Source organism: Gossypium arboreum, chromosome 10, assembly GCF_025698485.1.
Source record: "Gossypium arboreum isolate Shixiya-1 chromosome 10, ASM2569848v2, whole genome shotgun sequence".
Lineage (NCBI taxonomy): Eukaryota > Viridiplantae > Streptophyta > Magnoliopsida > Malvales > Malvaceae > Gossypium > Gossypium arboreum.
The window spans coordinates 31,265,843-31,279,653 of NC_069079.1; positions in this window are offsets into that span (position 1 = coordinate 31,265,843).

Consider the following 13,811-nt stretch of genomic DNA (forward strand, 5'->3'; position numbering starts at 1 on the left):
CCGTGTGTGACACACGGTCTGCTCCATGGGTGTGTAGTCCGGCCGTGTATCCCCTGGACGTAAAAAGAATTTCAAGTCAGTATGCATGGTAATAAACACATGGGCAGAGACATGGCCTAGTACAGGGGCATGTGCCATGGCCGTGTGTCATTTTGGGAATGCTGATGTTAGAAATAGAATACCCAGATTTTTACACACGGGCTAACATACAGGTGTGTCCTGGTCGTGTGAGGGACACGGGCCATCAACACGGGTATGTGTTTGGCCGTGTGAAAACCCTTGTAGGTGTTAATTAGAAATTAATTTCACACGGGTAAAGGACACGGGTGTGTTGCCTTTCCACACGGGCGTGTGCTCTGTTTTAAGGACAAAATTTTCATAGTTGGTTTAAGGACCCGGTATAGTCCCGATTAGTTTTCAATGGTCGATTTGGGGCTCGTAGGCCCATAATAAGAAGATTAAAGTAGAAATTAAGAAATATTTAAATTAGGCCGAGTCTGGGTGACTTGAGATTGTTTGTTTACATGATATCACGTTAGGTAATGCCTTATGCTCTGCCCTAACGTGGGTTACGGGTACAGGGTGTTACATTTAATGGTATCAGAGCTATGGTTTTGTCAGTTTTAAGACTAACCTAGCGAGAATGCGAGTCTAGCTATACATGCCATAGTTGTATATTGATAGTGTGACGGTTCCTGACGATTATAAATTATGTTTTTATATAGTAAATGAAACTTGATAGAGCTATGGCGGATGACGTAGAGAGTAATGCGCCGGCTCTCACCGAATGGACCGTGCCAGCTGAGAGTGAGCCCGTGACTATGGGCCAAGGTGGAGGGGCTAGAGAAGCCTACCTCCGAATGATGGATGCTTGGTACACGGAGTTTATTCGTGCGAATCCGAATACTCCACCTCCCCCACCTCCTCCGATTCCTCAGTATGCCCCAGTAGCTCTGCAAGGCGTAGACATGATTAGGAGGGAGAAACCTCCAGTGGATAAGATTCAGAAACAACGGGTTGAAGAATTTCAGGCTAGTATAGATGATGACCCAGAAAAAGCAGAGTTTTGGCTAGAAAATGCCATCAAGGTATTTGATGAATTGTTATGCATGCCTGAGGAGTGCGTGAAGTGTGCAGGGTTGCTCTTGAGAGATTCAGCCTACCAGTGTTGGAACACTCTCGTGTTTGTGGTATCGAGAGAGAGGGTAACTTGGGAATTCTTCTAGAAAGAGTTCCAAAAGAAGTATATTAGTCAGCGGTTTATAGACTAAAAGAGAAAAAAATTCCTAGAGCTAAAGTAAGACCGAATGTCAGTGACAGAATATTAGCGTAAATTTATGAGGCTCAGTAAGTATACACTGGAGTGCATGTCTACAGAGGCCACTATGTGTAAGAGATTTGGGATGGGCTTAATAAAGACATCCGAGTGTTTGTTGGCATCTTAGAGCTACGGGAATTTGTAGCACTTGTTGAAAGAGCCTGTAAAGTAGAAGAGTTGATTAAGGAAAGATAAAAAGCAGCTTTGGAGTCTCAAGACTCAAGGAAGAGACAAATGGGGAAATCACATCAGTCCTCATCTAAAAGATCAAAGGAATTCACTACCCGAATGAATGATTCGGTGGGGTTTTCGAATAGAAACAAGAGCTGGCAGAACACAACTTTAAGAGCCCAGACCACTTCGGTCGCAACTGTCGGTAGCCCTCGGCCAAATAGGTCAGAATGCTCGCAATGTGGTAGGCGTCATTTTGGCGAGTACCAAGAAAAGGAGAGGGGCTGCTTCAAGTGTGGATCACTAGACCACTTTATCCGTGATTGTCCTGAGATAGAAGAGAGAGAAAAGAAGTAAGAAGTGAAGGCAAGTAGTGCTCCATTGAAGGGTAGACCGCAAAGAAACCTTGGGAGTGGGGCTAATAGTAGGGGTGCGACAAAAGATGTTGCGGTGAGGTCCAAGGGCAGAGCGCCTGCAAGGACCTATGCTATTCGTGCCTGTGAAGAGACAGAGTCTCTCGATGTGATCACATTTACTTTTTCTATCTATGATCTATCTGTTATTACATTAATTGACTCGATATCTACCTATTCTTATATTTGTATGGAATTGGTACTTCGTATGAGCATGCTAGTAGAGCCTACTGAGTTTGTGATCAAAGTGTCTAACCCTTTAGGCAGATTTGTACTATTGGACCAAGTGTGTAGGAATTGTCCTTTGACATTCAGAGGTCATTGTTTTCCGGCTAACTTGATGTTATTTCCGTTTAATGAGTTTGATGTAATTCTTAAGATGGATTGGTTAACTTCTCATAGTGTTGTAGTAGACTATGGGAGGAAAGTAATTAAGTTGAAATGTGAAGATGAGAATGTTCATCGGGTTGGACCAAGTGAGTCAGATAATCTGCCTGTAATAATATCTTCGTTGACTGCTGAGAAGTATTTGAAAAAATGATATGAGTCCTACTTAACTTTCGTGCTGAATACTCAAGAGTCTGAATTAAAGATTGAATCGGTACCAGTGGTTCGTGAGTTTACAGATGTATTTCCAGAGGAATTACCTGGATTACCTCCAGTGAGGGAAGTTGAGTTTGAAATTGAGTTGGTCCCTGAAACGACACCTATCCTAATTGCTCTGTATAGGATGGCTCCAATGGAATTGAAGGAGTTGAAAACACAGTTGCAAGAGTTAACGGACAAGAGCTTCGCGAGGCTGAGCTTTTCCCTGTGAGGTACTCCGGTACTCTTTGTGAAGAAGAAAGATAGATCGACGAGGTTATGCATCGACTATAGAAAGCTTAACAAGGTAACAGTGAAGAAAAAATATCCTTTGCAAAGGATCGATGATCTGTTTAATCAATTAAAGGGGTCCACTGTATTTTCCAATATCGGTTTGAGGTCTGGCTACTATCAGCTAAGGGTTAAAGAGCAAGATGTGTCGAAGATTGTATTTCGGACAAGATACGAGCATTATGAGTTCCTCGTTATGCCTTTTGGGTTGACTAATGCCCTGGCGGTTTTTATGAATCTAATGAACTGCATTTTCAGGCCATATCTAGATAAATTTGTCATCGTCTTTATCGATGACATACTGATTTATTCGCGTGATGAGAGCGAGCACGCAGAGCATGTAAGAGTTGTGTTGCAAACCTTGAGAGATAAGAAATTGTACGCAAAGTTCAGTAAGAGTGAATTTTGGCTTAATGAGGTTGGGTTTTTAGGACACATTATGTTAGGTGACGAGATTAGAGTTGACCCAAGAAAGATCTCGGCCATTGTGGAGTGGAAATTACCGAGGAATATGATAGAGTTTTGAGGCTTTTTGGGTTTGGCTGGGTACTATAGACGGTTTGTAAACGGATTCTCTATGATAGCTTCCCAGATGATGAGATTGCTACAAAAAGATGTCAAGTTCGAATGGACAGAAAAGTGCCAATAGAGTTTTGAGAAGCTAAAGGCTTTGTTGACCGAAGCCCTAGTTTTAGTGCAACTGGAGTCAGGCAAGGAGTTTGTGTTATATAGTGACACTTCCTTGAATGGTTTGGGGTGAGTGCTTATACAAGAAGGTAAAGCCATAGCTTACGCTTCAAGACAGCTAAAGCCACGTGAGAAAAACTACCCAATGCACGATTTAGAGTTGGCTGTCATCGTGTTCTTGCTAAAAATTTGGAGACACCATTTGTATGGAGGGAAATGCCGAGTATTCACTGATCATAAGAGTCTTAAGTTAAATTTGCGGCAACGTCAATGGTTAGAGTTAATAAAGGATTATGAGTTGATTATCGACTACTATCCGGGAAAGGCGAATGTAGTCGCCGACTCTTTGAGTAGAAAATCGTTATTTGCGTTGAGAGCTAAGAATACTCATTTGATCGTGTCTAACGATGGTTCGGTTTTAGCAGAGTTGAGAGCTAGACCGACATTTCTACCAAAAATCTACAAAACTTAAAAAGGCGATAAGGAATTGCAAGCTAAGATAGCTTAGTGCGAGACGAAAAATGAGTCCAAGTTTTGTATTAGTATCAATGGATGTTTAATGTTTAAGGATAGAGTTTGTGTACCCAAGGACAATGAGCTTATTTAGAAGATACCTCAAGAGGCACATAGTGGTTGTTTGTCCGTCCACCCAGGTAACGTGAAAATGTACAACAACCTTAAGAAAATGTATTGATGGTCGGGAATGAAAAAAGACATTTCAGAGTTTGTGACTAAGTGCCTAGTGTGTCAGCAAGTAAAGGGTGAACACCAAGTACCTTTGAGTCTACTTCAGCCTGTCATAGTCCTCGAGTGGAAGTGGGAGCGGATCACTATGGATTTTGTGACAGGTTTTCTAGAAACCCCAAAGAAAAAGGATGCAGTATGGGTTGTTGTGGATAGGCTAACTAAGTTGACACATTTTATACTAGTACGTACTGATTACTCTCTTTAGAGATTAATCGACTTGTACATTTTTGAGATTGTGAGACTTCATGGAGTGCCGTTTTCGATTATCTCATATCGAGACCCTAAATTTACCTCAAGGTTTTAGAAGAAGTTACCAGAGGTATTGGGAACCAAGTTGAGCTTTAGCATGGCATTTCTAATGGTCGTGAAACTAACTAAAAATTTGACTTAAGGCAAGCGCGCCTATCGAACAGTAGTATAGTTATGGTGAGACCGAAAATATCGTATCCACGAGGATTAAAAGTACTAGTAATTACTATCTTTTTATTATCTAGCCTAAAAGTTAAGAGAATGTTTTATCTAAAACTAATTATCTAATTAACTAAGATTACGACAGAGATTAAGGTTGAAAAATACTTTTTAGAAAACCGATAGAGAAGATAATACCCAAGGAAAAATCCACCTAGACTTCACTTATTACCCTTGAGTTGGATGATTTATTCACTTGACTTAATCCGTAGAAATCCTTGATTTATGTTAATATCTCTCTCGAGACTAAAAACAACTAACTCTAGGTTGATTAATTGAAATATCTTTCTAATTAAAACCCTTATTGTCGCATTAACTTGATCTATGGATTCACTTATTAGATTTGACTCTAATTCGGGAGATTTATGTCGTCCTATCTCTAGGATTGCATGCAGCTCCGCTTAATTATGAATGATCTACTCTTGACTAGGGACTTTTGCTCCACTGAATAAGCACATCAAAAACCTGAATTAATATCCTGGAATATTAAAGCGAGGGTTAAATTCACAATTAAGAATAAGAATAAGTATTTATCATATAACTCAAATAATAATAAGATCTGTCTTAGGTTTTATCTCCATTAGGTATTTAGGGAGTTTAGTTCGTAATAATAGTGGAAAACATCTCAAAGTTTGGAAAACAAAAAAACATAAGGAAACCCAAAGAACTTCTAGGAAATTGGATGGAATTCTTCAGTCTTGATGTAGATCCTGTTTCTGAGGTGATTCTGATGGCTGTCCTTGAGTATTTTTTGCCTTCCACTCTCCGTCCCCCCTTTAATCCTCTTCTAGGGTGTTTATATAGACTTTGGAATGATTCAAAACCCTCAAAATTAGCCTTTTCCGAGTAGAATTAGACTTAGGCTCGACAGGGACACGACCGTGTGCCACGCCTGTGTAAATGTGCTTAGGTCGTGTGTAATTCTGACTTTGTTTAGTGTTGACATGACCATGACACACAGGCGTGTGGTCTACCCGTGTATCACACACGGGCGTGTGAATCACCCGTGTGGAAGTGCTTAGGCCATGTGAAACACTGATTTAGGCTCAATTTGTCCGTTTTTGGCCTGTTTCTCGCTCGTTTTGCTATCCTAAGCTCTCTTGAGTATAAGTCATGAAATTAAAGGATTAGGAGCATCAAATTCAATGAAACTAAGGAAAAATCATCCATTAATATACCAATCATGGGGTAAAAATATGTATATATTATGGTTTATCAATTTCACCAGTAAACCGATGGACAGTCGGAAAGAGTGATTTAGATTTTAGAAGATATGTAGCGGTGTTATGTTCTTGAGTTTCAAGGAAGTTTGGAAAGATACTTACCATTGGTTGAATTTTCCTACAATAACAGTTATCAGGCAAGTCTAAAAATGGCGCCTTATGAGGTTTTGTACGGGCGAAAGTGTCGATCGCTCTTATACTGGACTGAACTGAGTGAGAAACAGATTCACGGGGTCGATTTAGTCAAAGAGATTGAAGAGAAAGTTAAAGTGATTCGTGACTGCTTGAAGGCCACCTCAGATAGACAGAAATCCTATGTGGACTTGAAACGAAAGGAAATTGACTTTCAAGTCTATGATAAGGTATTTTTGAAAGTAACCCCATGGAGGAAAGTCCTCAGATTTGGTAGAAAAGACAAGTTGAGTCCTCGTTTCGTAGGACCCTATAGGGTAGGACCAGTTGCCTATCGGTTGGCTTTACCACCAGAATTGGAAAAGATTCATGACGTGTTTCTTAAATCCATCTTACGTCGATATAGATCAGAACCTTCACATGTGATTGAGACCACAGAGGTTGAAATTCTTCCAGACATGACTTATGGCGAAGAGCCAATCAAGATTTTGGCTCGGGAAGTCAAATAGTTAAAGAATAAGAGTATAGCACTTGTGAAAATCTTATGGCATAGACATGGAGTCGAAAAAGCCACATGGGAACCTGATGAGACTATGAAAGACCAATACCCAAACTTATTCACCGGTAAGATTTTTAGGGACGAAAATCCCTAAGGGAAAGTAATGTAACAACCCGATTTAGGGCCTAGTCAGAATAGTGGACTCGGGACCACAAATCCAGAGTCGAATAAATTATTTTATTATTATTTTGATGTTATAGTATGTTTTTAGGAATGCATAAAAAAATTTAGAAAGTTAACTTTGACGTTTGTAAGCTCAATTGCAAAAAATGACTAAATCGTATAAAGTGCAAAAATCCTAATTTGATAGCTAAAGATGTTAAATAGCTAGAGAACCAAAATTGGGGGATTTAAAGGGTAATTAAACCCTTAGACAATAGCTTGACCGGCCATGGGAGACAAATTGGAGAGAAGGTCAAAATTAGGTGAAGCTTAGGTCACTAATTTTGACTAGTTGTATTTTTAATAAAACAAAAAGGAAAATCTATCATCTTTTCTCTCTTCTTAGCCGAAAATATCAACCATTGTAGGGGTTTGAAAGCTTCAAAAATTTCAGCAACTTTGAGCCCTCTCAAGTAAGTGATTTTGATAGTTTCTCTTAATGATTTTTACATTTTTGAGACCCTAGAAGCATGGGCTTTGAAATGAAGGGTCTATTTTGCAAAATGGTTAAGGGTTTGGAGTTTTTCCATGAAAGGATTCGTGATGGTTGCTGAGTTTTTATGGAAGAATATGGGTCTTAGTAGTGTAATAGACAACTTTTGTCAAAGGTGTTAGCATGAAAACACCTAAAGGGACTATTTTTCACAAGTTGTAAAATAGTTGATAAATGTGTGAAATATAATGAATTTGCAGTTGCTATAAGAGTAAAAAGAGTACAGCTAGGCTTGAGATGCAAATAAATTTGATAAAAATTGATTTTCGAGCATAGAGGTAAAATAGTCTTTTTTGCCAAAGTCTAGGGCAAAATGGTCATTTTACCGAAGATACGAATTTTGATTTGCCTAATTGAATTTAGTGAATAAATGAGTTTATTTTGCTAATATGGATCAAGAATTGTCAAATTTGAACCTAGACCGGGGGAAAGCCAAGCAAATTGACTAAACCAACTAGTCGTATACGTTTCGTAATCCGATGTAAGTTGTATGTAAATAATACACCTACATTGCTACTATATACATGTAAATTGTCATTGAATAGATATGGCATGAATTGCTTGATTGTGAAATTGAGAATGTGTAATGATTGTTGAGATAGTAGAATTTCCGTTGGAACCTCAAGAAGTAAATCAGATATTCTTGCCATGACATTTGGGTCATTGGTGTGAGCCAGTGTAAGACCATGTCCGGGACATGGCATCGGCATTGAGACGAGTGCTAGTGTAAGACATGTCTAGGACATGCATCAGCCTCTAGACATAAGCCAGTGTAAGACATGTCTGGGACATGCATTGACTACGAGATGTGTCAGTGTAAGACCATGTCTGGGACATGGCATCAGCACGGATATACGAGAATTAGTGTAAGACCATGTCTGAGACATGACATCGGCCTCGATGATGATAATCAGTGTAAGACTATGTTTGGGACATGGCATCGGCAATTTACCTCGTGTTTGAGGCTTACGGAATATCTGATACTGTTCCGAATGGTTCAACGATAAGAGTCATGATTTTAGGTTAATGAAGAAAAGTATAACCTTGTGGTGAGTGGTATAGTTACCTATTTGGTACAAATGAGATATGAGCTCATTACATAATATGTGACTTGTATGGTTGGTAACGAGTAAGTTGTGCTTGTGCCCAGCCTTGTGTTTTGAACATGTTGATTATTGATAAATTGTTGTTGTATAATTATTTATGTGCAACTTACTAAGATTTTATGCTTACTCCATTTTCTTTCCATTTTTCTTTTAGTGCCGCCTAACTAGCCAGAGGATTACCAGTAGTCAAAGATGTCGATCACACTATCGACCGAAGCATTTGGTATAGTTGGATTTATATTTTTTAATATGGCATGTATAGGGTTTAGACTTTATTATTTTGTGACTTTAAGAATTGGTCAAATGTGTTGGCTTGGGTTGGAAACTCTTCATTTTGTATTAAGCCTTAAATGATGGCTAATATTCATTTTGAGTTTTATAAAAGATGCATTTTCATAGTGGAATGAATGTCTATTGTGACTGATCTGGTTGTATGAATTGTGCTTGTTTTGTTATTGGTTGGTATTTACATGGAACTAGGTATGAAAGGGTGGCAATGAGACTTGGTAAATAGTCTTATATTGTCCACACGGGTAAACACACGAGCATGTGTCTAAGTCGTGTGTGACACACGGTTTGCCCCCTGGGAGTCTAGTCTGGCTGTGTGTCCCCTGCACATAAAAAAAAATTTCAAGTCAGTATGCATGGTAATAAACACATGGGCAGAGACACGGCCGTGTGTCTCAGCCGTGTAGAGGACACGACCTAGTGCAGGGGCGTGTGCCATGACCGTGTGTCATTTTGGGAATGCTAATGTCAGAAATAGAATACCCAGATTTTTGCACACGGGCTAACACACGGGTGTGTCCTGGTCGTGTGAGGGACACGGGCCATCAACAAGGACATGTGTTTGGCCGTGTGAAAACCTCTGTAGGTGTGAATTAGAAATTAATTTCCATTAGGTAAATGACACGGGCGTGTTGCCCTTCCACATGGGCGTGTGCCTTCTTTTAAGGACAAAATTTTCATAGTTGGTTTAAAGACCCGGTATAGTCTCGATTAGTTTCTAATGGTCGATTTGGGGCTCGTAGAGCAATAATACGAAGATTAAAATAGAAATTAAGAAAGATTTAATTTGGACCGAGTCTGGGTGACTCGAGATTGTTTGTGTACATGAGATCACGTTAGGTAATGCCTTTACTCCGCCTCAGCGTGGGTTACGGGTACACGGTGTTACATGATGCATGTATTTAGGCAATTTAGCCAAATGAATGGAAAACTTGTTATTGTATGCTTAGATTTAATAAACGGGATTGGTAAGTTTAGTTTACGTTATACGAACTTACTAAGATGTAATGCTTACTCCGTTTTATTTTTCCTTTATTTTATAATACTTTGAAGCTCGCGAGGGTTGGAGTTCACTGGAGCATCGTCACACTATCAACTAGTCATTTTGGGTATACTTAGTAAAATTATTTTGGTATACTGGTATGTATAGGACAACTTGACCATTAGTAGCTTGATAGTGATGTTTTGTAACCTAGCTATTGGAATGGCTAGTAATGGCTTATTTTGGTATGATTAAGTAGGTTATAATGATGTATTCATATGTGATATGTTTTGAATATGTGACCAAATGTTGTTAATGCCTAAGTTATTCCAAGGTAAGTTTATAAACACATATGCATGTAATGGTATACTATGTTGAATGATGGAAATTGCCTAAATTGAATACTTGAAATGATTGGTATTAGCTGTGTGTTTTAAGTGCAAGTCTTGGGTGAAATTTTGGGTGAGAAATGAAGCTAGAAATGACTTCATTTTATCCACACGGGCAAACATACAGCCATATGTCTAGACGGTGTGTGACACACAGCCTGGTAATATGGGTATGTGGTTAGGCCGTGTGTCCCCTACACCTTAATTTTGAGAAACAAAATGCTCAAAATTGAGCACACAGGAAAAGACACGGGCATGTGTCTCAGCCATGTGTGTCACATGGCCTAGAACGCAGGCGTGTGTCTTAGCCGTGTAAAACCTACACCTAATTTCGAGTTAAATTAATTAACCACAAAGCCTAGCACACGGGCATGTGGCATGGCCGTGTGTGCAAATCAGAGAGTTACACGGAGTCGAATGCGGCTTTCAGTACGGGTGTGTCCTAAGGTCCCACGGGCGTGTCCCTTGGACCACACGAATGTGTGAGCCCTGCATCTTAAAAAAATTTTGAAAAGTCGCGAAAAATTCTTAAAGTTCCTAATTAAGTCCTGACTCGATTTTAATGCTCGTATATGGCCTCGAGGGCCAAATCAAGGGACATTATGCATGATCTTGGTAAATAAATAGTAATTTACGTAAGTTATTTGTAAATGTTTTTATAATGCTCTAAAACCCTATTTTGACGATGGATACGAATTAAGAGTGTTACATTTAGTGGTATTAGAGCCACAATTTAGCTGATTCTCATATTTGAGTAGCAAACTCGAGTTTAGCTATACATGCCATTATATAAATTGTGATAGTATGATTACTCCTGATCATTTTAAATGTGTTTTTCATATAGTAATGTCATCCAACCGAACTATAGCTGAATCCGAGAAAGCTGAGAGCAATACTCCAGCTTCAGTTCAAAGAGTTGCGTCTGCGTCTGATAGTGAAAGGCCCATGTCTGAGGGCCGAAGTGAGGAGGCAAAACAAGCCTTATTTCAAATGATGAATGAATGGTTTACACAGTACTTGAGAACAAACCCTGTTGTACAATGACCTGCCCCACCTGCTCCTCAGCTAGTTCTTGAGGTACCACAGGGTGCTGAACCCGTTAGAATTGGTAAGCCTTCGATAAATAAAATCCGCAAGCATGGGGCGGAAGAATTTAGAGCTACCTTAGATGATGATTCAAAAAGGGCCAAATTTTGGCTAGAAAATACTATCTGGGTTTTTGATGAACTATCCTGCACACCTACCGAATGTCTGAAATGTGCAGTATCCCGAGTGAAAGATACAACTTATCGTTGGTGGAATACATAACTTCAGTGGTACCGAGAGAGAACGTTACATGAGAATTCTTCCAAGCTGAATTCAAGAAGAAATATGTGAGTTAAAGATTTATAGATCAGAAAAAGAAAGAATTTCTAGAGCTCAAACAAGGAAATATGACTGTGTCTGAGTATGAACGAGAATTTGTTCGACTGAGTAAGTATATCAGAAAATGGGTTCTAGTCGAGGCTAAGATGTGTAAACGCTTTGAAGAGAGTTTAAATGAGGATATCAAGTTATTAATTGGAATTCTCAAAATAGGGAAATTGCAGTGTTAGCTGATCGAGCACACAAAATTGAAGAACTGAGTAAAGAAAAGAAACAAGCCGAAAGAGAGGCTCGAGCTTCTGGAAAAGAACTATGAGTAAGACACAATCGTTTGCTTTTAAGAAATTAAAGAAGTATTATGATCGTGTTCCCACCTCTACAGGAAACTCTAGAAGAGAGCGGGGCTTTCAATGTTTTAACCCGATGTCTTTATCTCCATCTGTGACCAATGTGGATAGTGTTGGTAACCCTAAACTGAAATGTAAACATTGTAGCAAATTTCATCATTGAGAATGTCGGTCTAGAAGTGGAGCTTGTTTTGGATGTGGTTCGCTTGACCATTTTCTCAGAGATTGTCCAAAAAGAGTTGAAAAGGAGATAGAACCAACTCCAAAAAGCCTAGTAATCCTATCTCGAGGGGTAAACCACCCCGTCATCCCGTCAATGTTGGTGGTAGTCGAGGTACTACCAAGGATACTACAGTTAGATTTGAGGCACGAGCACCTGTGATAACATATGCTATTCGTGCTAGAGAAGATGCCTCTACACCAGACGTCATTACTGGTACATTTTCTCTACTTGATAATGATATTACTGCTTTAATTAATCTTGGTTCCACACATTCATACATATGCACGAACCTAGTCTCTATTAAAAATTTACATGTTGAATTCACTAAATTTGTGGTTAAAGTTTCAAACCCCCTGGGCTAGTATGTTATGGTGGATAAAGTTTGTAAGAACTCTCCGTTGATGGTAAAAGGTTATTGTTTTTCGGCTGAATTGATGTTATTGCCATTTGATGAATTTGATGTGATTTTGGGAATGGATTGGTTAACCCGATATGATGCACTGGAGAATTGTAATCAGAAATATATTGTATTGGAATGTGAGAGTGGTGAATTACTTCATGTTGAATCTGGTAAACAAGATGGATTACCTAATGTGATTTCAACAATATCAGCACAGAAATATGTTAGAAAGGGGTATGATGCTTATTTTGCATATGTGTTGGATACTAAAGTATCTGAGTCAAAGATTCAGTCAGTGCCGGTAGTATGTGAATTTCTTGATGTATTCCCAAAAGAATTTCCTGGTTTACCACCGGATAGAGAAGAGGAATTCTCTATAGATCTTGTCCCGGGTACGACACCTATATCTATAGCACCTTACAGAATGACTTCTACTGAATTGAAAGAGCTGAAAATACAGTTGCAAGAATTGATTGACAGAGGTTTTGCTCGACCTAGTTTCTCACCTTAGGGTGTGCCGGTTCTATTTTTAAAGAAGAAGGATGGATCGTTGAGGCTTTACATTGATTATAGACAGCTCAACAAAGTTAATGTAACACCCCTCACCCGTATCCAACGTCGGGACAAGGTTCGAGGCGTTACCAGATTTAAAATTCACAAACATACAAAACCGGGTCACCAAATTTCGCCCAAAATTAAAACTTTTCAAACACATGCATATCGTCCATTATACTGGCCTTCGAGGCCTAAAACATACATCGGGGCAGTTCGGGACAAAACCGAAAATATTTGATAAACTTTGGGCAACTGAATAAATTTTCTTACTTTGGAGAGTCACACGCCCGTGTGGGTGGAGCCGTGTGGTCACACACGCCCGTATGGCTTGGGACATGCTCGTGTCCTCAGCCCGTGTAACTCTCTGTTTATGACGTCAGCAAAATAATTTATACCACACTGCCAGGCCACACGCTCGTGTACTAAGCAGTGTCCTCCACACGGTTGAGACACATGGCAGTGTCTCTGCCCGTGTAACTAACACTTAGATATTTTCCAAGCCTTATGTTGACCTTATGTTTCCCCCATACTTTTACACATCATAGGCATAAATTATAACATCAACTTAACGTTTAATCAACCTTTGGTAAAATTCAATTAAATAATTTGCATGTTGTCATACATGTGTTTATTACCCAACACTTAATCTCTACACATTCAACATGTTCAATCATTATCATCTTACTACCATGCCACATATTCACTCCATGGCCTCGACCATCTCGAATGGTCCAAGGGCATTCATCATGTACATGTGCCATATACTTCTTATACATAGTAAACAAGCATAATCACATAACCACATCATAAAACATTAACACATACCATGGACAAATAGGCTTACAAGCCAAAATCATTATAAGTCACATTTCACGGCTATATACAATGAATTAATATAAGCCAACGT